The 24939-nt window shown below is 46.2% G+C and overlaps 1 protein-coding gene across 2 annotated transcripts in view; it reads right to left on the bottom strand.

Annotated features, from left to right (window-relative positions):
- Positions 1-9326: 9326 nt before the first annotated feature.
- LOC142245128 (putative methyltransferase DDB_G0268948) overlaps positions 9327-24939 on the bottom strand; it is a 108353-nt gene continuing 92740 nt past the window's right edge. Inside the window, exon 8 of one of the 2 annotated variants that reach the window (XM_075317486.1) lies at positions 9327-9618. The gene's annotated coding sequence lies outside the window, so the exon portion shown is untranslated. The remainder of the gene's footprint in view (positions 9619-24939) is intronic. The other variant, XM_075317485.1, reaches the window with a different exon arrangement.

Genomic DNA, 24939 nt, shown 5'->3' with positions numbered 1-24939 from the left:
TCAGGACTTTGTGATGGCCACTCCAAAACATTGACTGTGTTATCCTTAAGCAACTTTGTAACCAGTTTGGCAGTAGCTTCAGGTCATTGGCCATTATGAAGACCCATTTCCTCCCAAGCTTTAATTTCCTGACTGATGTCTTGAGATGTTGCTTCAGTATTGTCACATAATTTTTTTCCTCATGATGCCATCCATTTTGTGAAGTGCACCAGTCCCTCCTGTAGCAAAACAACCCCACAACATGATGCTGCCACCCCCATGTTTCACAGTTGGGATTGTGTTCATAGGCATCAAAGCTCCTCCCTTTTTTCTCGAAAACGTAACAATGGTCATTATGGCCAAACATTTACATTTTTGTTTCGTAAGACCACAGGACATGTCTCCAAAAATTAAGGTCTTTGTTTCTGTGTGCATTTGCAAACATTAATCTGACTTTTTTATGTTTCATTTGGAGTATTGTCTTCTTCCTTGCAGAGTGGCCTTTCAGCCCATCTTCATACAATACTGGTTTCACTGTGGATAATGACACAATCTTGACAGCTTCCGACAGCATCTTCACAAGGTCTTTTGCTTTTGTTCTTAGGTTGATATACAAATTTATGACCAAAGCAGGTTAATCTCTGGTACACAGAACCCGTCTCCTTCTTGAATGGTATGATGGCTGAACATTCCCATATTGTTTGTACTTCCGTATAATTGTTTCTACAGATGAGCGAGGAACCTCTAGGTATCTGGAATTTGCACTCAAGGCTGAACCAGATTTGTGCAAGTCCTGAGATCTTGGCTGTTTTCTTTTGACTTTACCATGATGCTACACACAAAGCAGTGTGTTTCAGGTGTGCATAAAATACATTCACAGGTGTGTCTCTAATTAACTTAGATCTTGTCAATAAACCTATCAGAAGTTTCCAAAGACATGATATCATCATACGGGCTGTCCCATATTGTTTAAAGGCATAGTACTCAGTGTATGTAAACTTTTGACTTTGCAGAAAATAATAAAAAATGCCTTAAAACATTCTCTCTCTTTCATTATTCTGAAGAGAGAATCTGAGGAGGGAAAAGGCGCAAGAAATAGGGTCTTACCCGGTATATAGGTTTAAGGCAAAAAGGGGATGAATACACTCACCTGATCAGGTTGTGACAGTCACAACCCCTGTGCAGACTTGTGTGAGTGCTGAAGTGGTTGAAGCTGCGGCCCCGTTGGAAAGAGTTAAAATGTTCGGAGTGAAAAGACGGGTTTATATACCGCGCTAGAAACCACTATTTCATTATTCTGGCATTTCGAAAATATAAATAATTTTGGTTCCTAATTGCCCTAAAAGGGGAAAGGTTTATTCTGTTTTCATGTCAGATAGTGAGAAAAACATGCAGATGTGTCTTTTTAGATAGTGTGTGTAAACTTCTGGTTTCAACTGTACCTCTAGCCTCTCACTCTCTCACTCTCTCAGTCGATTTTCTTACAGTGCCATGTACACTTGAAGGAAGCCAACTTCCCCATATATTTACAAATTTGTATGCACACTTCCTAGTAGAATATACAATTTTATACATTGGGACATATTTGTAGGGAGAATACTGTAGGAAACTCATATTGCTCATGCATGAACAGAAACACTTCCTAACAAAATGGAAGTACAATACTTTAGGGTACGACCACACCGAGTAAATAAATGACTCCATCTCTGCTTAGACCTACAATTCATATCACATGGAGAAACGTCTATGTACTTTAGCCTTTCTGGAGTGTAGTAAGCTGGATTGAATATATCAATCCCTAGTGCTAACAACTGAGGAGAAGTATATGTTTTTCACGTCTTTTCATTTTTACTCTATCAAGACAAGAATATCTCCTACCCTTTAGGCTTTATGCTTACAACTGAATAGAGACTCTAGAAGTGTATCTGCCTTGGTCAAAGGTTTAGATAAGTAAATGGTATATAAAAGTTGTGCAAGTTTTAAGAACCCAATGGAGATATGCTCTGAGCCAAATTGGTAACACATTGCTGTGTTTATAGAAAGTTGGCTTGTCCATATCTCTCAAGGAATTAATGAAAGGATAGGTAGAGTTCAAGGAAAGGGTTAAATGCTGCACTGCTGTTGTAGAAAATCCAAGACCAAAAAGATAGAAATTGTGATATTTATTCATCTACACCTTTCAGCGATTATTCTCCTTCTTCAGGACCAAAAATGACATGTATGTGATTTTTGGTCCTGAAGAAGGAGAATAATGTCTGAAATCTGTAGACAATAAATATGACGATTCCTATCTATTTGATCTTGGATTTTTTTCAATGGCAGCCCGGCGTTTAACCCCTTCATTGATTTACCCCTATCATCTTCCACCGGGTAGCTGCAGAAGCCATTGCTACATGTTTATACAGTGGTTGTCACTTTCACAACTACTATAGGTGACGTGAGCCTTCCTGATCCCTTCATATCCACTACACTACTCGGGTAACACCCTATCTACGCTTTTTGTCTCCCTCAATTTGGAATTCATCAAATGGTAGTGGTTCAGAAGAGCTTGAGAAGATATAGATAGTACATTTTTCTGAACAACTTATCTCAAAAGACCAGGTTTGGTAAAGAATATAGATGAAATAGGTGAGGTTTAACCCACAGTAGCAAAATGGGTGAAATGGCCTAATAGGAAAGTCAGGGTCAATAGCTTACCATCCCTTGCTGTTGCTGTAGATATCGCTCTGAGGAATCCCACCGATGGGTGCTGGTGATCCGCTGGTGCACACAGGGTGAACTATAAAGAAGGCAAAAACCAACACTAGCATGTGGTAAAAACCAAAAAAGTCTTTATTGGAATTCCATTAAAGGAATAAAGAATCCAAAAGTACATGACAATTTTGGATTTATCCCTTTAATGCAACTTCACTAAAGAAAGACTCTTTTGCATTTTACTGCATGGTAGTGCTGGTTTTCACCTCTTTTTATAGCAGTCTAATACCTAATACCACTGCCAGAGACATTACAACATTGCGCTTAGATAAATATAAATTTACCAATTAGAGTAAACTATAAGCACATTCAAAAATACGCCATCCTTAACTGTCCCCAGGATGACACCGGGGTAGGTAGCAAAGGCTTTGCTGAACCATGACTTGTTCATCTTGGCTCCTTTTTAAAAACACTGCAAGCAAGGGTTACTCCAAGCGGAGTCTCCCTTTTTTCCAAAAATTGGGCCACGCAGACACCCACCCCTTCAGTGGCAGCACTTGTGCCCCAGTTGTACACTTCACAGGTAGATTTGGATCAAGCACATTCAAAATACACAAGCATTTACTCTCCCCAGGATGACACAGGGGTAGTAAATTCCTTGTGGATCCATGACTTGTTCATTTTGATGAACGTTAGTCTGTCCACATTGTCACTGGACAGACGCGTGCGCTTATCTGTCAGCACACACCCAGCAGCACTGAAGACACGTTCAGAGACAACGCTGGCAGCTGGACACGACAAGATCTCCAAGGCGTAAGTGGAGAGCTCTGGCCATTTTTCAAGATTTGAAGCCCAAAATGAGCAAGGCTCCATTTGCAAAGTCATGGCATCGATGTTCATTTGGAGATACTCCTGTATAATCCTCTCTAGCCGTTCACTATGTGTCAGACTTGTTGTCTCTGGTGGCCTTGCAAAGGATGGTCTAAAAAAATTATGAAAAGATACAATAAAATTGCTGTTACCAGCACCAGATACGGTGCTGCTGGTTCGGGTAGACTGTTGAAGATGACGAGACCGTCCCATGTTTGTCGAGTTACAACTGGGAGATTCACTCCGTGCACCACGGGTGTTTGGTGGAAAAGCTGAGTTAAGATCGAGTAACAGCTTCTGCTGATACTCCTGCATACGTGCGTCCCTTTCTATGGCTGGAATTATGTCACAAAATTTGGACTTGTACCGGGGATCTAATAATGTGGCAAGCCAGTACTCATCATCACTTCTAATTTTGACAATACGAGGGTCATGTTGGAGGTAGTGCAGCAAGAAGGCGCTCATGATTCTGGCGCAGCCATGCAGGCCAAGAGCACGCTGTGTTTGTGGCATAGAGGTGCTAACCGTTCTTTTTTCCTCTGACATCTCCCCCCAACCTCTTTCAACTGAAATTTGACCAAGGTCTCCCTCATCCGCTGAGTCTTCCATGTCCATGGACAGTTCGTCCTCCATTTCTTCATGTTCTCCTGCACCTTCCTCAACATTTCGCCTGCTACCTTGTGCCCTTGTTGATCCCTGTCCCCCATGGTCCCATGCCTGCCGCCTTGGTGATGATGAACGTCTGGACCTTGGTGATGTTGTTGTCTCTTGTGCATATGAATCCTCCTGTAGTTCCTCCCCTTCCTGTTGTTCCAACCCCTGAGTCCGAATAGTGTTTAGCGTGTGCTCCAGCATGTGAATGACTGGAATTGTCATGCTGATAATAGCATTGTCAGCGCTAAACATATTCGTCGTCATGTCGAAACTGTGCAGAAGGGTGCATAGGTCCTTGATCTGAGACCACTCCATCAGGGTGATCTGCCCCACCTCTGCATCTTGTTGGCCCAGGCTATACGTCATGACGTATTGCACCAGGGTTCGGGGGTGCTGCCACAGTCGCTGTAACATGTGGAGAGTCGAATTCCAGTGTGTCGGCACATCGCATTTCAGGCGATGAACCGGCAGGCCGAAAGACTTCTGGAGCGATGCAAGTCGCTCAGATGCGGCGGTTGAAGGCGGAAGTGAGCAGACAGTTTTCGTGCCCTGTTCAGAAGGCCATCTAGGCTGGGATAGTGTGTTAAAAATTGCTGGACAACAAGGTTGAACATTTGAGCCATACAAGGTACGTGTGTCACCTTGACCAGGCGAAGGGCCGCACCCATGTTTGCAGCATTGGCACACACGGCCTTACTAGGCTGCAGGTTGAGTGGAGACAACCATTTACCAAACTCAGTCTCCAGAGCTGCCCACAACTCAGCCGCTGTGTGACTCTTATTTCCAAGACATTTCAAGATAAAGACCGCCTGATGCCGTTGCGCTCTGCTGCCAGCATAGTAATGAGGGGTGCGTGATTCCTTCTGCACAGTTAGAATGCTGGTGGCCTGACCAGGCAGGCTTGGGGCGGAGGTGGAGGACCCAGACGAGGTTGAGGAGGCAGAAGCAGTGGAGGAACTTGGACAGACAGGGAATTGGCACACAAGTCGTGGGGACGGCAAGACTTGTGCAGCAGACCCTTCACCATCTATCACCATAGTTACCCAGTGCCCAGTCAGCGACATGTAACGTCCCTGTTAATGCTTACTGGTCCAAGTATCGGTGGTGAAATGCACCCGTTCACACACAGAGTTTCTCAAGGAAGCGGTGATGTTATGTGCGATATGCTGGTGTAGCGCAGGCACACCTTTCTTAGAGAAGTAGTGGCGACTGGGCATCTGGTACTGGGGCACAGCGACAGACATAAGGTCTCTAAAATCCTGTGTGTCCACCAGGTGGAAATGCAGCATTTCATTAGCCAAGAGCTTACAGAGGGATAAAGTCAACCTCTTAGCTTTGTCATGGGTCGCAGGAAATGGCCTTTTATTTGTCCACATCTGAGGGACAGAGATCTGGTTGCTGTGTGTAGACGGTGGTGAGTAGGGTGTCCCTGGAAAAATGCAGGTGTAGACATGATGTTGCCTTCATCCAACGTTGGTGCTATCGATGTCTGAGAGAGCTGTACACACGCACTTCTTTCCCCTTCCAAACCAACTGACGACCTACCAAGCAAACTGCCTGTTGCGGTTACAGTGGTGGAAGTTGTGCGTAGAAAACCAGGTGTGACAGCTGTCCCCACAGTCCGAGAAGATGAAGAGCGCGCGGATGCACTGGAAGGGGCAGGCGGTGGATGGTCCGCTCCGCTAGGCCGCATTGCAGCACGGTGAGCTTCCCACTCGGACATATGATATTTATTCATGTGACGATTCATGGAAGAAGTTGTCAAACTGCGGAGGTTTTGGCCTCTACTAACAGATTCCCGACAAATTTTACAGATCACATGATTTGGGCGATCCTTTGCTAGGTCAAAAAAGGACCAGGCTAGGCAAGGCTTAGAGGGCATGCGACCTGCTTAGCCCCCCCGATTAGTGATCAGAGGTGGCTGAGGATGCAGTTGTAGACGTGCTACCAGTACTCCTCCTCTGTCCAGGAAGGTGCAAGGTAACTTTGTCGTCAGTTGCATCCTCCTCCACCGCCTCTGTTGACCTCCTCGGGTGCCTGACTGTGGGTTGACAGTAGGTGGGATCTAGAACTTCCTCATCAAGCGTTGTGTTTGCACTCCCCTCCCCCTCAGACCGAGCTTCTTCCTGCCCTGACTGAATATTTAAGTTGTCATCCCAATCTGGTATCTGCATCTCATCGTCATCAGTATGTTCCTCATTGTCTATAACAACAGGTGTTACAGTTTGTGAATAAGGATCAACATTATGCTCAGAAAGTTGTTCCTCACTGCCTGAATCTGAGTCACAAAGGTTCTGGGCATCACTGCAGACCATTTCCTGGTCTGTACTCACTGTAGCTTGGGAGCAGACCTCTGATTCCCAGGCTAGTGTGACTGAACAGCTCTGCAGACTCAGCCATCTCTGTTACACCATACTGTGCAGGGAGGATGGAGACTTGAGAGCTTGGAGAAAGCAAGTGTGATTGGAATGACAACTCAGAGGACTGGTGTTTTTTGGATGCGGTAGTTGAGGTGGAGGAGAGGGCACTTGTTGGACCACTTGAGATCCATTCAAGCATTTTCTTTTTTTGAGCAACATCTACCTTTGTTCCAGTTCTTCGTGTCCGTAAAAAAGGGAGCACATCGGATTGTCCACGGAAAGTAGTAGACATCTTACTTTTGCTGGTAGATGGCCTATCTTCAGCAGATGTTAATGGAGCTTTGCCACCTTCCCCACGGACACAAACTTTTTTTCCTTTTCCAACACGCCTGTTCCCCTTTCCACCAACATCTGTCATTTTGCCACTCATTTTGATTGAAACAAGATTGTGCACTTAAAATGTGGTAGCAAAAATTGAGAGGTGGTGTAGATTGCAGCAGTGGTCTACTTTATTGACAGCAGAATAAACAACAATAACTATCCCCGACAATGCAATTATGGCCCTTAAACTGGCAGCACAGTTTGCTATTCTAATAGCTTAGTAAAAATGAGTTTGAGGGTGCAATGCAGAGGTGATGGAAATAGCTTGGCACCAGTGGTACACTAATGAAGTCCAACAGCCACTTTTAGGATGCCACTAAGTTTCCTCAGTGTTTGCTATTATAATGGCTTAGTAACAATGAGTTTGAGGGTGCAATGCAGAGGTGCTAGAAATAGCTTGGCACCAGAGGGACACTAATAAAGTCCAACAGCCACTTTTAGGATGCCACTAAGTTTCCTCAGTGTTTGCTATTATAATGGCTTAGTAAAAATGAGTTTGAGGGTGCAATGCAGAGGTGCTAGAAATAGCTTGGCACCAGTGGGACAGCTAGGAATTAGCTCGGCTTTTTGCTGCTAGAACCGTTCGAGAACGGAACTCGAGCTATCGAACTTTTAGCAAAAAGCTCGAATTCTAGTTCGATCTAGAACACCCCCTAAAATCACTCGAACCGCGAACTGGAGAACCACGAACCACGCTCTACTCTAGAGATGTCGTAGCGTGTGTCACGTCCGAACGACTGTTAACGAGCAAAAATACTCACCTTATCGTTGCTCGTTGACACGTCGTTCATTTTCATAATGTCGTTCCTTCTTCTGCGCGCCGATTGTTCGTCGTTCCTGAGGCAGCACACATCGCTACGTTTGACACTCCAGGAATGACGAACACAGCTTACCTGCATCCCGCCAGCAATGAGGAAGGAAGAAGGTGGGCGGGATGTTCCGGCTGCTCATCTCCGGCCCTCCGCTTTTATTGGGCGGCCACTGTGTAACGTCGCTGTGACGCCGAACGTCCCTCCCCCTTCAGGAAGAGGATGTTAGCCACCCACAGCGACATCGTTAGGGAGGTAAGTACGTGTGACAGGGATTAACGACATTGTGCGCCACGGGCAATGAATTGCCCGTGATGCACAAACGACAGGGGCGGGTGCGATCGCTCATGCGATTGCACGATATACCGTAGCATGTAATGTCGCCTTTAGAAATCTCAGTTGGGTTGATGATTTTGCCTCCAGTTTGATCTTCCAGGTATTCTATCCTAGTTCTAGCAATAGACTTTCTGACCGTGCGAGCTAAAAGAGAACTTGCTCTATCCCCTTAAGCATAAAATTTTATTTACCTTACATTTATTCATGTTTTTGTCATAAGTAAACAATAAATTAGTCCTCAAGTCATTCCAAAGGGATTTCAACTCCAAGGACTGATATTGAGTCGTGCAGTTCTTGTTTGTGTGTTCTAGCAGGGAAATTTTATCTAAGATTTCCTTAATCGCTGAATATCTAGTTTGTGGGGATTTCAATAGGTAATTATTTAGTCTCCAGGAAGATGGAAGAGGGGAAAATGTTAATCAGCTATTTCAAGAGTAATTGGGGCATCGTCCGACCATGTAATGTAGCCAATGTTCGTATTCGTACATAAATTTAGGGCAGTTTTATCTTCTAAAAACTAGTCGATTTGAGAATACATATTGTTTCTTGGGGAAAAGTGTGTAGAATCTTTTTTTATTTGTATCCACGAGTGCTCTCCACAGGAGACTGCAGCCACAAGTGTTCTCCTCTACGCAGGACACTGCAGCCGCGAGTGCTCTACGCATGACAACGCAGCTGTCTGTGCCCACAATTAGTGTTTGGGCAATTGTGGACTTTCTATCTGTTCTCCCTGCGCAGAACACTCACGGCTCCGCAGCATAATTTGATATGCCACGGCTCAGGATGCTAGAAAACATGGCATTTTCTGCTGCGGGAAAATATGCTCAGTGGGCACAGGATTTCTGGAAATTCCAACCAGTGTGCTTGTACTGTAGAACACAATATTTTGGACACAGTGAAAACACACTGCATCCAAAACGCTGTGAATACTGATCATGGGCACACAGCCTTAAATGTAAAAAGTTATATAGCAATTTTGGAATTTTGTAGCCTGCTACTGTCATAGCCTATAGAGTAGACAGAAACAAAGCCACAGACATGATGCCCATTGTGGTGTTGCCCCATAGAGTGGTTGTGTGGGAGGCATGTGGAACTATTTGTCCCTGAATTACAGGATAATTACACCCTTGTGCACTCAGGATAAAGAATCACGCAATCACCCTGCTGATTATTTGGTGCATTAAACCTGTTGCCTTTCATGTCAGAAGAACTTACCATAACTGCTATACTCAAGTACAGTTTAGAAAAACAAACCCTATTTTATTGTGGTAGCCAAGGGAAAGAGGGAAGCTCAACTATGCTAGTGGTGGGTTATAATGAGGAGGTCTGATAGCTAAACATATAGCCCCATGATCTTCAATCCTGGGCATGACAACTACAGTAAACATAGCAAATTTTAATGAATTCAAAGTAGCACATTCTTAAATCTTTATAATGTGTGGTACCACAGAAAAAGAAAGCATTAAAACATGAAGGTATTCAAAGATGGAGCAACAAAACGTGAGCATTATTCTTGTCGAGTTGGTCAAATCCATCTGTAAGATAAAAAAATAGAGAGATAGAATAAAAGTCATAATCTATATAAAAACTACCTTAATTAATAAGGGCAAGTACAAAACAAATGGTGGCTTAACCTCTTAATGACGGAGCCAATTTTGACCTTAATGACCAGGCCAAATTTTAGAAATCTGACCAGTGTCTCTTTTTGAAGTAATAACTCTGGAACACGTCAACGCATCCCGGTGATTCTAAGACTGTTTTTTCATGGCATATAGTACTTCATGATAGTAAAATTAAATTTAGGACAATACTTTTTGTGTTTATTTGTGAAAAAAATTAGAAATGTTTACGAAAATTTCACAATTTTCAAATTTTTTACTTTTTATGCCTTTAAACCACAGGGTTAGGTCACATAAAGTAGTTAATAAATAACATATCCCACATGTCTATGTTACATAAGCACAATTATTAAAACATTTTTTTTCCTTTTAGGAAGTTAGAAGGGTTAAAAGTTTAGCAGCAATTTCTCATTTTTATAACGAAATTTACAAAAACAATTTTTTAGGGACCACATCACATTTGCGGTGACTTGAGGGGCCTATGTGACTGAAAATACCCAAAAGTGACAGCATTCTAAAAACTGTACCCCTCAAAGTGCTCAAAACAACATCCAAAGTTTATTAATCCTTCAGGCGCTTCACAGGAATGAATGCAAAGTGAAATGAAAAAAAAAAAAAAAAAGATTACATTTTCCCTAAAAATGTTACATTATCTCCAATTCATTCACTTTTACAAGAAATAGAATGACAAAATGGACCCCAAAAATTGTTTCAGTTTTTTCTGAGTGAACTGATACCCCACATGGTCAGAAACCTCTGTTTGGACACACAGCAGGGCTCGGAAGGGAAGGAGCACCATTAGAATTTTGGAACACCACCAAATCTGCACCTCCTGGTGAAAAAATGCAGTCTAGGTGCAATTTTATAACAGGAGATGCAGATTTGGTGCAGAAACGTCTTTATCAGATTTCTGCACCAACTTTGTATCTCCTGGGAAAAAAAGTCACACCGAAACTGTGTCAAAACCATGTTTTTTGTGCAGTTTTCTGTCAGGTGATTCAGATTTGGTGCTGGAATTTATACACCAAATTCAAATTCCTGCACCAAAAAAAAAAAAAAAAAATCGCATTCATACTGCATAAAACTTGCATTGCATTTTGATACTTTTTTTTCCCTAGAATATGCAGACTGGATGCAGAAATTTGTTGTATAAACTTCAGCACCAAATCAGCAACTCCTGGCAAAATAATGTGCAAAAATGATTTTGACGGATGTTTCAGTGCGTTTTGTTTGGTGCAGACATTTCAGCACCAAATTTGCATCTCCTGGCAGAAAACCGTACCGGAACTGAATCAAAACCATTCTTGTGCGGTTTTCTGCTAGTTGATGCAAATTTTGTGCTGGAATTTATACATCAAATTCCTGCACCAAATCTGCATCTCTTGGCAAAAAACACAGTTATCTGTCAGGGAAAGCGGGTCTGATTGAACTAAGATCACCTGAGGTGAGGTCACTGAGTTTAATCAGGACACATGAGATGAGTTTACCTGGGGGAACCGTGGGAACCTCCAGCTGTAACCGCACATTAACTTACTTCTCACAGCTGCGGCTCAATCAGTCTCTGCCTGAAGCCGCAGCAGGCGGTCATGTTTTCTAATGTGCACGTGCGCTTTGAATTCAGTATGTAGCAGAGCTGGGACCATCATGGGACCTTGTGTGGATTATGTTGGACCTGGGTATTTTGAAGTTAATAAATTAATTGGAGTATAAGGGCAGTTTTTTTAGACTCTGGGAGTGTGACGCTATCAGGGTCACTGTATACCAAGGCCAAAGCCACAAAAAATTGTCCACCAACTGCAATGACTGAGAGTTGATCGGTAGAGCGAAGACCCAGGATTGGGGATCTCAACTCAACAGAGAAACAACAATCCCCACTCTCTGTTCTTCACTCCCTGAAAATATAGTTTACAGGCTTCCCTGAAAACTATGAATCTATCTCTTCCCCCAGAAAACCTATCTGGGAGGTCAGTCTTGGGATCTGGCTGTGTCTGGGCATGAGCAGAGACGAGAAACATGGCAATTTGTTGCAGCTACTGTACCACCTGAGAACGCAGCTCTGTGGTCTCGTATCAGGTGTGCAGGAGCTGCAGCTGTGATAATGCCACACTTGGAGATGATGAAGTCCGAAAGCACAGCATGATACTGGCATTCAGACCTATGGGCATCTGTTGCACTACAAAAAACTGCAAACACAAAGGGAAACACAGGAGACACCTAAACAGTGGGGACCCTAGCTGTATTGAGGGAGGAAGGGACACCTCCTGCGCTCTCCCCAAGCTGTACCTAAGCTCTCTAGCATCCCTATACAAGGTATTTTAACCTGTCACCAAGCCGGATACCTAATCCCTCACTAGCTCTGCAAACATGTGGGCTAGTGAGATGGCTGGCGGGAAACTCTAGTCCCACCATTGCACTAATAAACATGGAAGGAAGGGAAAGACAGGCAGGGGGATAAACAGGACTGCACAAACACCAAAATCCATTGCTGCAGACAGACTCCAAAGTAGGAGTAGGATGGGCACAGGACAGTACCCTAGCAGCTCCTTCCAACCAGGATGGCCAGTAGAGAAAAAATGCTATCAACAGCAAGTATTGCCAGGAAAAAACCCACTACTTATACCTAAGGAGTTGTGGGCTCAAAGCAGCTACAGCTGAGCTGCACTGCTATCAGCTGCTGGCAACAAAACTGACAATAACTCATGAAACACCAAAAGAAAGGAAACCATTTAAATGTAGTCTCAGATGGAAATGAGAGGCTCCAGTTCAAAACCTGCCACTAGTCTCTAAAAAGTAGGGAGATGACCATGGCGCTAACCTCAGGAGACCTCAATGAACTCAGTAACCTCACCTCCGAAGGTACCCTGAGGTTAGGTTAGCTGTGGTCACAAGTGGAGGGCCATGGGAATCTCTAGCCGTGACCGCAACTAACCTGAGTTAAATCACCGTTGATCACTGCAACTCAGTCTCTGCTTGAAGCTCACAGCGAGCGGTCATTGTTTTATGGCCGTGCGTGGTGTCCTCAGAGCTGGAATCATTGTGGGACCTCATGTGGATTACATCGGACCTGTTTTTTTTGGGGGTGAATAAAATGGTAAAAGAGCTTTTTTTTGTGTTGTTTGTGTTTATTTATTATCACTTACAGGTTAGTAATGGAGGGTCTCATAGATGCCTCCCATTACTAATCTAGGGCTTATTGGCAGCTGTGAGCTGCCATTAAGCCCTTATTACACCAATTGCCACTGCACTAGGGCAATCGGGAAGAGCCAGGTAAAGTACAGGGATTGTCGGATCTAATGGATGTGACAACCCTGGGCAGCTGCAGGCGGTTATTTTTAGGCTGGGGCTCAATAAGCATGGGTCTCCCCAGCATGAGAATACTAGCCCCTAGGTGTAATGCTTTATCTTGGCTAGGTATCAAAATTGGGGGGAACCGCACAACATTTTTTAAAATTATTTATTCTAAAAATAGCCGCATGGGGTTCATCTTATTTTTATACACAGCCACGATAAGTGCATGGCTGGGGCTGCAGCCTTTAGTCGTGACTTTATCTGTGCTGGTATCAATACAGGGGGACCCTACACCAATTTGTTTTATTTATTTACTAGCGTTGCCTCTGGATAGTACCTAAGTGTCACTCTGTCTCTCCCATTCGCTCTGTTGTTCTCTCTGTCTCCCTCTCTGTCTGTCTCTCTCCCTGTCTACCTGTCTCTCTATGTTTCTCTGTCTCTCTCTGTCTCTCTGTTTCTCCCTCTGTCTCTTTGTCTCTCTGTCTGTCTCTCTCCATCCGTGTCTGCCTCTCTGTCGGTCTCTCTCTGTCTCTATCTGTCTCTCCCTGTCTGCTTCTCTGTTTGCCTCTCTCCCTCTGTCTCTCTCTGTCTGTCTCTCTGTTTCTTTCTGTCTCTATTTGTCTTTCTTTGCCTCTGTCTGTCTTTCTGTCTCTTTCCATGTCTGAAACTCTCTCTCTGCATCTCTCTGTCTCTCTCCCTGTCTGCCTCTCAATGTCTGTCTCTACGCTCTTTGTCTGTCTCTCTGTTTCTCTCTCTGTCATGCTCTGTCTGTCTCTGTTTCTCTCTATCCATTTCTCACTGTCTCTCTCTGTTTCTCTTTGCTTGTCTCTCTGTCTGTCTCTCTCTCTCTGTCTGTCTTTCTGTCTCTCTGTCTGTCTCTTGGTCTGTCTGTCTCTTTCCCTGACTGTCTCTCTCCCTGTCTGCCTCTCTGTCACTTTTTGTCTGTCTCTCTGTTTCTCTCTATGTCTCTCTCTCTGTCTCTCCACCAAAATCATATTAACTGACACTTAAGCTGTCTCTTTCAGTCTGTTTGTTTTTTTGTCTCTCTTTCAGTCTGTCTCTCAGTTTGTCTCTGTCTCTCAGTCTGTCTCTCAGTCTCGCTACTGAAATTATATTAACTGACACAAAATTTTCTTACACTAAGAATGTCCTTCGTTGCCTATAGCAACCAATCAGAGCATCTATTAATGACCTGTAGCTCCCAGCTCCATTGACTTTATTGTAAGCAGATACTTTGGCGAATAACTAAAACGTGGGGTTAAAATTTTCCCCTCAAAACATAGTCTATGACGTCCACTGAGTCAAATGGGGTGTCTGTGCAACATTTTGTGATTGTAAATGCGATGGTGCTGATTCCTTTAGTGGACATACACACAGACATACATAGATACACTGAGCTTTATATATTAGACTAACTGTAGTACTCGAGCGTTGTCCGGGATAGTAACTATCTCTCTTCGAGTTTCTGTCTGTCTCTGTGTGTCTGTCTCTGTCTGTATCAGTTTCTCTGTCTGTCTCTGTAGCAGTCTCTGTCTGTCTCTCTCTCTGTGTCTCCCTCTTTCTCTGTGTCTGCCTGTGTCTGTCTGTCTCTCTCTGTCTGTCTCTGTGCCGGGGCTGTCTCTGTGCCGGGGCTGTCTCTGTGCCGAGGCTGTCTCTGTCTCTATCTCTCTGTCTCTTTATCCGTCTGTCTCGGTCTGTCTGTCTTTTTCTGTCTCTCACTCACACATAAGCTTCTTATACCAACAGTTTATTTTGTTCCTATAGCAACCACTGACAGTTGCTTTTAATAGCCCGTATCTCCCAGCTCCATTCAGATTAATGGAGGCAGGATTTTTGAGAGTAACTGTAAAGCGCGGGGTTAATTTTTCACACCCAAACATAGTCTATGACGTTCCCTGGGTCACATGAAGTGTCTGTGCAAAATTTCATGATTGTAAATGCGACGGTGCGGAATCCTTTAGCGGACATACACACACATACATACACACACTGAGCTTTATATATTAGATTTATTTATCATCAGTATAAGGATACAGACATAATTTTTTATTCCAACCAATCACAGATGATGTCTCAGAGAGTGGGGGCGTGGTCCAATGGCAGAGAATCTGAGACGCTGGTGGGCGGGGAAAGCAGTGAATATGCATTATGGATAATTATTAGTGATGAGTGAGTACGCTTGTCACTACTCCGTACTCGCACGAGTATCACTGTACTCGGGCTACTCGGCGGGTACCGAGTAATCTCGCGATACTCGTGCTATACTCGTGGTCTTCATCCCTGCATGTTGACCCTCTTTTGAGAGCCAGCCCTCATGCAGGGATTGGTTGGCAGACCACTGCAATGCGACAGCCCTGTTAGTTGTGGAATTGCAGTATTTGGCCGGCCCGCACAGCGTGACCGAGCCTTTATACCGGCAGGCGCGCTATGCTCTGCACACAGCCATCCAGACAGTCAGTGCAGGGAGAGTGTTGCTGTTTCAGGGAAAGGTTTGCGGCCCTTTATAGTTATTTCCGTAGCAGGGCTGCAAACAGTGTGACCAGAAGTCCTTCTCAGGACTATTGTAGTTGTATACAGGCAGGCAGGGTATAGCCAGGTCGGAGTGCAGACGCAGAGTGTGCTGTCCTGTGGAACTGGGGCCTAGAGCTGGAGCAGCTTGGCCCAGTGAAACAGGAGGAGCAGAGAGGCACAGAAGAGACTCGGACATCGGAGTCTGTGGCCACCAGGGCCTAAAATACTCCCTGGTAGCCGAATCCGAAGGGCAGGAGAGCTGCAAGCACCTGGCCCATAAACAGCCCGAAGGTACAGCTGCATCATCAGGGCCCGGTGTGGACTCCAGCAGAGAAGCACCAGAGAGGGCCTGTGCAGCCTACCACAGAGGGAAAGGGACGTACCACCGGTCCCAGCAGCAAGAGGGCCATTGCTAAATCCAGAGAGCAGGGTCCTATCACAGTAAGGAAAAGAACAGGAGTAGGCCTCATACTCATCTGGCCAAAACGACATCTCAGTTACTTCCAGGCCGGCCGGAGCCCTCTACCACCTGTAACGGTCTCCCAGGACTAACCATTTGTGAAGTAAAAGAGGAGAAGGTAAAGAGACTGTTGTTTGTGCCTGTTTTTTTCATTGCCTGTCGGCCCTGCACCGTGTTATCCACACAACACCATAGACTCTCACGAGCACCAACAGTGTCCCCGGGGCACCGCTCCACCTGTGGGGAGCAGTACCACCATTGCTGCCATATCATCACCCCGGAGGCCTTACACAGCAGCGGCGGCTTAATAGCCGCATACCACAGGTGGCGTCACGAACACAAACCCCAAGTCACCAGCCATATTTAACTGACACCCACCAGGGCCACGGAGTCGGGCCCCGCCACCACTGACTACCCCCGGACTAGTCCGGCCCGGCATCGGGTGTCCCATAGCCCTGGGGTGGGCGAGTCACGTGCAGCAGAGCATTGCTCCACTCTACCCAGCCCCGCTACTGCTGCCGCCCCTCCCCCCGCCGTTACCATCTCTAATGACACCTCCTCCCTCCCCTCTACCCAGCCCCCGCTCTGCCCGCCGCTGCTGTGTGTGTGTGTGTGTGCGCTTCACTGCATGTGAGTACCTGTGTGTGTACCGGTGATACTGTCTGCAGGGTTGTGTATCTAATTCTATCCTGTGTGATACTGTCTGCTGAGCTGTGTATCTAATCCTCTCCTGTGTGATACTGTCTGCTGAGCCGTGTATCTAATCCTATCCTGTGTGATACTGTCTGCTGAGCCGTGTATCTAATCCTATCCTGTGTGATTCTGTCTGCTCAGCCATGTATCTAATCCTATCCTGTGTGATACTGTCTGCTGAGCCGTGTATCTAATCCTATCCTGTGTGATACTGTCTGCTGAGCTGTGTATCTAATCCTATCCTGTGGGATACTGTCTGCTGAGCCGTGTATCTAATCCTATCCTGTGTGGTACTGTCTGCTGAGCCGTGTATCTAATCCTATCCTGTGTGGTACTGTCTGCTGAGCCGTGTATGTAATCCTATCCTGTGTGATACTGTCTGCTGAGCCGTGTATCTAATCCTCTCCTGTGTGATACTGTCTGCTGAGCCATGTATCTAATCCTATCCTGTGTGATACTGTCTGCTGAGCCGTGTATCTAATCCTATCCTGTGTGATACTGTCTGCTGAGCTGTGTATCTAATCCTATCCTGTGGGATACTGTCTGCTGAGCCGTCTATCTAATCCTATCCTGTGTGGTACTGTCTGCTGAGCCGTGTATGTAATCCTATCCTGTGTGATACTGTCTGCTGAGCCGTGTATCTAATCCTCTCCTGTGTGATACTGTCTGCTGAGCCGTGTATCTAATCCTATCCTGTGTGATACTGTCTGCTGAGCTGTGTATCTAATCATGTCCGGTGTGATACTGTCTGCTGAGCCGTGTATGTAATCCTATCCTGTGTGATACTGTCTGCTGAGCCGTGTATCTAATCCTCTCCTGTGTGATACTGTCTGCTGAGCCGTGTATCTAATCAGACAGCTGCAGAACTACTAGGCTCAGCATGCTCCATCCAGGACTGTATGCTGGAGGGAGAGTCAGGGGGAGCAGACCTACAAGGCTCAGAATACTCCATCCACCAGTGGATGCAGGAGAGCAGACAGCAGCTGCAGAACTACAAGGCTCAGCATCCTCCATAAAATAGTGTATGCAGGAGAGCAGACAGCAGCTGTCGAACTACAAGGCTCAGCATCCTCCTTCCAGGACTGTATGCAGGATTTCTTTGCCCCTCCAAACAAAAAAAATGACGTGGGCTTCGCCATCTATATATATAATTGCCTTATTCTGTCTGTCTGTCTGTCTGTCTGTCTTGCTCCAAAATTGTGTCCTTACAGTGACAACCGTCGGATTGGCTGCTGGGCTCGGCCTGGCCCCGCCCCCCCACGGATTGGCCGCTGGGCTCGGCCTGGCCCCGCCCCCGCATGGATTGGCCGTTTGGCCAGGCCACGCCCCCGCACGCGGTGCCGCTAGGCCACGTCCCCTCATGCAGGGTTGCTAGGCTACGCCCCTCACGCGGTACCGCTAGGCCACGCCCCTCACACTATGCCGCTAGGCCACGCCCCTCACACTATGCCGCTAGGCCACGCCTCTGCACTATGCCGCTAGACCACGCAGTGCCGCTAGGCCACGTCCCCTCATACTATGTCGCTAGGCCATGCCCCCTCACACTGTGTCACTAGGCCACGCCCCCTGACACTATGCAGCTAGGCCACGGCCCTCACACTATGACGCAAGGCCACACCCCCTGACACTATGCCGCTAGGCCACACCCCCGCACTATGCCGCTAGGCCACGCCCCCGCACTATGCCGCTAGGCCACACCCCCTCACACTATGCAGCTAGGCCACGCCCCATCACACTATGCATCTAGGCCACGCCCCCTCACACTATGCCGCTAGGCCACGCCCCCTCACACTGTGCCGCTAGGTTACGCCCCCTGACACTATGCCGCTAGGCCATGCCCCTCACACTATGCAGCTAGGCCACACCCCCTCACACTATGCAGCTAGGCCACGCCCCTCACAATATGCATCTAGGCCACGCCCCCTCACACTGTGCCGCTAGGTTACGCCCCCTGACACTATGCCGCTAGGCCACGCCCCTCACACTATGGTGCTAGGCCACGCCCCCTCAAACTATGCAGCTAGGCCACGCCCCCTCACGATCCTGCTAGGCCACGCCCCCTCACACTATGCATCTAGGCCACGCCCCCTCACACTATGGCGCTAGGCCACGCCCCCTCACACTATGGTGCTAGGCCACGCCCCCTCACACTATGGCGCTAGGCCACGCTCCCTCACACTATGGTGCTAGGCCACGCCCCTCACACTATGGCGCTAGGCCACACCCCTCACACTATGGCGCTAGGCCACGCCCCCTCACAATATGGCGCCAGGCCACACCCCCACACTATGCCGCTAGGCCACGCCCCCACTATGCCGCTAGGCCACGCCCCCCCACGTTAGGAACCTGTACACCTCCCCCCAGGAAAACTCCTCCAATTATACTCCTCCTATTATACTCCTCTCTGAGGGGTTTGCAGCATGGGGGATGGAGCACGATGGGGGGTGAAGCATGGGGGATGCAGCATGATGGGGGGTGCCCAGAATGGGGGGATGAAACACGATGGGCGGTTCGCAGCATGGGAGATGGAGCACGATGGGGGAGTGCAGCATGGGGGATGGAGCACGATGGGGGGTGCCCAGAATGGGAGGTTGAAACACGATGGGGGGTGCACACCATGGGGGATGGAGCACGATGGGGGGTGCAGCATGGGGGGGATTTAGCACGATGGGGGGTGCCCAGAATGGGGGGGATGAAACACGATGGGGGGTGCCCAGAATGGGGGATGAAACATGATGGGGGGGTGCGCAGCATGGGGGATGGAGCACGATAGGGGTGTGCAGCATGGGGGATGGAGCACGAGGGGGGGTGCACACCTCCCCCCAAAACACACACACACCGCCACACGCACCGCACAACACACCACACACACTGGGAACCTCAAACACCCCCCTACACAGACTCCCACACACACAGACACCGCCGCACACACACATATACGCACATACCGTGCAACACACACATTGCACAAAACATACCTCTCCCCAAAACACACACGCACTCCACACCCACACAAACCGCGCAACACACACAGCACCACACACAGATAACACTGCAGCCACACAGCGCTCCACAAACAACGCAACACACGCACAGCGCTCCACACAAACAACACCGCTCTCACACACCCACACCCAGACAACACCCAGAACATTTACAGCCCCTACACAAACACTTGGCAACTACACACAACAACATCTATATATATAACAAAAATCATACATTAACTACACAATAAATTCTAGAATACCCGATGCGTTAGAATCGGGCCACCTTCTAATATTTTTGTTACATAGTAGTTACATAGTTACTAAGGTTAAAAAAAGACCTAGGTCCATCTAGTTCAACCTTCCTCCACCAGTTCTACACCTGGTCACCAAGTCATTTATAACCAACAATGTTGTGTGTACTAAGGAAATCAACCAGCCCTTTTTTGAAAGCTGTTATAGTATCTGCCATTACTACCTCTTGTGGTAGGGCATTCCACAGTCTGACTGCTCTAACTGTAAAGAACCCTTTCCTATTTAGCTGTCGGAATCGCTTTTCTTCCACTCGCAGTGAATGCCCCCTGGTCCTTAGTATTGTCTTCGGAAGAAATAAGTCATGTGCCAGTCCTTTATATTGACCACACATGTATTTTTACATATAAATGAGATCTCCTCTGAGACGTCTTTTTTCTAAGCTAAACATATCTAACTTTTTCAACCTGTCATCATATGGGAGGCCTTCCATTCCTTGTAGTAGTCTAGTTGCCTGCCTTTGAACTGACTCTAACTTCTGAATGTCCTTTTTAAAATGTGGAGCAGATATAGCAACATGTGAAAATAAAACTTAACCTTTAATTGGGTATATTAAAAATACCATAAATATAGTGATCCCAACACCAATAAAAACCAGAAAAAATGTTGAGGCCAATTGGTTCATGTATTCATGGCGTCAACATATTTCAAAGTACAGGGGTACGAATCAAGCGTCACCCCTTACCAACGGCACGGGTTGGGTACCACCGTTTGGGTTAGGTGATGATTTATGTTTAAATTTTACCTTGATGGCATGTCACATATGCATAATTAGCTGGGTAAATAATCGCACTCATTCATGCCTTCGGGCATTGGTACCGATTGAGTCTAGTGACATATTATCCCCATGGTGATCACATACATGTTCGGCAAGCTATATATGTCTACCAATTAATTTAGCTTGCTGGTGGTGCCACTAACAGTTATTGACATACGAGGTTTTCTTCCCGTGCCGTTGGTAAGGGGTGACGCTTGATTCGTACTTTGAAATATGTTGACGCCATGAATACATGAACCAATTGGCCTCAACATTTTTTCTGGTTTTTATTGGTGTTGGGATCACTATATTTATGGTATTTTTAATATACCCAATTAAAGGTTAAGTTTTATTTTCACATGTTGCTATATCTGCATTAACTGTACATGTTGGAATTTTTCTCTGATACCTACTGGTTTAGAATTTGCTATATTTGTTTAAAATGTGGAGCCCAAAACTTAATCCCATATTCCAGATGTGGCCTTACAAGTGATTTATAGAGGGGTGACAATACGTTGGGATCACGGGATCTAATCTCTCTTTTTATACACCCTAGAATCTTGTTTGCTTTTGCAGCTGCTGCTTGACATTGAGTGCTGCTTCTCAGCTTATTTGTAATGAGAATACCCAAGTCCTTCTCCTGTTCTGTAGTCCCGAGTTTACTTCCATTTAATGTATACACAGTTATAGGATTACTCCGTCCAAGGTGCATTACTTTACATTTATCAACATTAAATCTCATTTGCCAAGTATCTGCCCATTCTGACATCTTATCCAGATCTTTTTGTAATATTATACTATCAAGTTCAGTTTTTAATATCCTACATAGTTTGGTGTCATCAGCAAAGACTGACACTTTACTATCAATCCCATCCACAAGGTCATTAATAAAGAGATTAAAAAGAAAGATGCTTTGTATGCTAGCCGGGTACAGCAGGCAGGTACGGGCTGCCCCCAACCCCCAGCTGCCAATTTGTACCTGGCTGGGAACCAAAAATATAGGGAAGCCCTTTTTTTTTTTAATTATTTCATGAATTTCATAAAATAATTAAAAAAAAAAAAAGGACGTGGGCTTCGCCTAATTTTTGTGTCCAGCCGGGTACAACTAGGCAGATGGGGATTTGAATCCACAGTGCAGGATGCCCATGCTTTCTGGGCACCCCCGCTGCGAATTGCAGTCCGCAGCCACCCCAGAAAATGGCGCTTTCATAGAAGCGCCATCTTCTGGAGCTGTATCCAACTCTTCCAGCTGCCCTGGTGACGGTGGCTCACTGGGTAATAATGGGGTTAGGCCTAGCTTTATATTATCAGCTGGCCCTAAGCCCGAGTTTCATGGTGTCACACCAATATTAGACATGGCCACCATGAATTTCTAGTAAAGATAAAAAAAAACACACCACACAGAAAAATATTTTTATTAGAAATACAACACAATTAGTGACTCCATCTTTATTGAAATAAAAAAAACCCCTCCGCAGTAATCCTGGGTCAAGGGTCCCGCTTCGTCCAGTCCGGATCCAATATCATCTGATCGGTTTGCTGGAAGGCAAAGCGATCAGATGATATGTCAGTATCAAGGAAGTGAATCACATGACACAGCAGCTGATTGTATAAAAGCCGTTTGTTATAAAAGCCGTTTGTTATGATCCGGAACATGGAAGATCACCACAAATCATTGGCAAAAAGGGGACAAGAGCCTTGGCAACTAATCTGGCCGCCATACCCTTACTAACCAACACAACTAGAAGTAGCCGAGGGGTGAACTAACATACTGTGCACCGCAAACCCAGCCGGAGAACTAACTATCCTAAAGGTAGGAAAGATGAATAACTCTCTGCCTCAGAAAATAGACAAGAATAGCAAGCCCCCCACATTCAAAGACTGCGGTGATATAGGAAAAACACAATACACAGGTAGATGACAGGATTAGCAAAAGGTGAGGCCCCCGCTGACTAAAATAGGAAAGGACAGGAAAGGGACTGATGGTAGCCAGAGAAAAACCCTGCAAAATACCAACTTCTTGATAGTACAAAAAGGCCCTCAGATCGCTCGATCTGAACTCCGTCCTATACCAGGTGCCCTTGTCATACCAATGAACAGAAAACAAGAATTATAACAAATTCAACAAGCCATAAACACATGGACCCAAAGGAGCTATACTCCACACAGAACTGCAGGGAGTTCCTCAACAATCCACTGAGGGGAAAAATCCCTGGAAGGAAATAAACTGAAACCAACCACAGCAAATGACAAACCCAGATAAGCAAAAGAACCAGGCAATAAATAAAGAACAAGAACTTATCTGGAGTGGATGTGATGTAAAGCAGGATTAAGCAGGCTAGAGATACAAAAAACAACTGACATCCGGCAACAGCCTGCAATCAGACCAGGATTTAAATAAACAGAGAGTTAAGAAAGGAAACACCCACTGCACAACCCACCTGGTCTCTGTCCAAACCCTTCCTGGCCACCAGAGGGAGCCTCCCAGCAGCCAAGACATAACTAACATTCACAACAGTACCCCCCCCTTGAGGAGGGGTCACCGAACCCTCACCCACGCCACCGGGTCGCTCGGGATGAGCATAATGGAAGGCGCGAACCAACCTGTCCGCATGAATGTCAGAAGCCACAACCCAAGAGTTATCCTCCTGCCCATAACCCTTCCATTTCACAAGGTACTGAAGCTGACGCCTACTGCGATGGGAATCCAGAATTTTTTCAATCTCATACTCCAGATCCCCTTGTACCAAAACAGGGTCAGGAGGTGCTGCTGCAGGAACTGCCGGCTCCACATGTTTCTTCAACAAGGACTTATGGAAGACATTGTGAATCTTAAATGACGCAGGCAGAGTCAAACGGAAAGATACAGGATTAATAATCTCCAAAATCTTATAAGGTCCAATAAATCTAGGCTTAAATTTAGGAGACGGAACTCTCATAGGAATATTTTTAGAGGACAACCACACCATGTCCCCTACTTTAAACCGGGGACCAACAGTCCGATGCCGGTTGGCAAACTTTTGGGCAGTTTCTTGGGACTGAAACAATTTATCCACTACCTGCCCCCAAATCTGCTGCATTCTGTCGACCACCGAATCCACCCCCGGACAGTCAGACGCCTCAAGCTGCCCTGAGAGGAACCTAGGGTGATACCCAAAATTGCAGAAAAAGGGGGACACCAACGTGGTAGAGCTAGCTCTATTGTTAAGGGCAAATTCAGCCAAAGGCAAAAACGAAACCCAGTCATCCTGATCCGCAGAAACAAAACACCGTAAATAGGTCTCCAGAGTCTGGTTAGCCCTTTCAGTCTGACCGTTGGTCTGAGGATGAAACGCCGAGGAGAAAGACAGCTGAACACCCAATTTGGAGCAAAAAATCCTCCAAAACCTGGATACAAACTGCACCCCTCTGTCAGAAACAATGTTTTCGGGAATACCATGCAAACGGACAACATGTTGCAAAAACAAAGGCACCAACTCTGATGAAGACGGCAACTTAGATAGGGGAACCAAGTGGACCATCTTGGAGAATCTGTCACAGATCACCCAAATCACAGTCATTTTCTGAGAGACGGGAAGCTCTGAAATAAAATCCATAGAGATGTGCGTCCAAGGTTTCTTAGGTACAGGCAAAGGCAATAATAGCCCACTAGAACGTGAACAACAGGGCTTGGACCTAGAACAAACTCCACACGACTGCACAAAACGACGGACATCTCTCAGGTTTATCCCCCTGAAATTCCGCCAGTGCCAACCGCAGATCAGGCGAAATAGCCGAGAAAACTACACCATCATTCAGGATAGTAGACGGTTCGACAACCTCCAAAGAGTTAGCGCAGAAACTCCTGGAAAGGGCATCGGCCTTAACATTCTTGGTGCCCAGCAAAAAAGAGACCACAAAATTAAACCAGGTAAAAAACAAAGCCCACCTGGCCTGCCGAGGATTCAACCTCTTGGCCGATTCCAGATAGATGAGATTCTTGTGGTCCGTAAGCACCACAACTTGATGCCTAGCCCCCTCCAACCAATGCCTCCACTCTTCAAATGCCCACTTCATAGCCAATAATTCCCGGTTCCCCACATCATAATTCCGTTCAGAAGGAGAAAACTTCCGAGAGAAAAAGGCACAGGGCTTAAGTTTACCCGAAGTAGCGTCTCGTTGAGACAGAACAGCACCTGCTCCGATCTCTGAGGCATCGATCTCAACTTGAAATGGGCGAGACACATCAG

The sequence above is a fragment of the Anomaloglossus baeobatrachus genome, chromosome 7 (assembly GCF_048569485.1).
Source record: "Anomaloglossus baeobatrachus isolate aAnoBae1 chromosome 7, aAnoBae1.hap1, whole genome shotgun sequence".
NCBI classification, from domain to species: domain Eukaryota; kingdom Metazoa; phylum Chordata; class Amphibia; order Anura; family Aromobatidae; genus Anomaloglossus; species Anomaloglossus baeobatrachus.
This window is presented reverse-complemented; position numbering and strand designations above follow the sequence as displayed.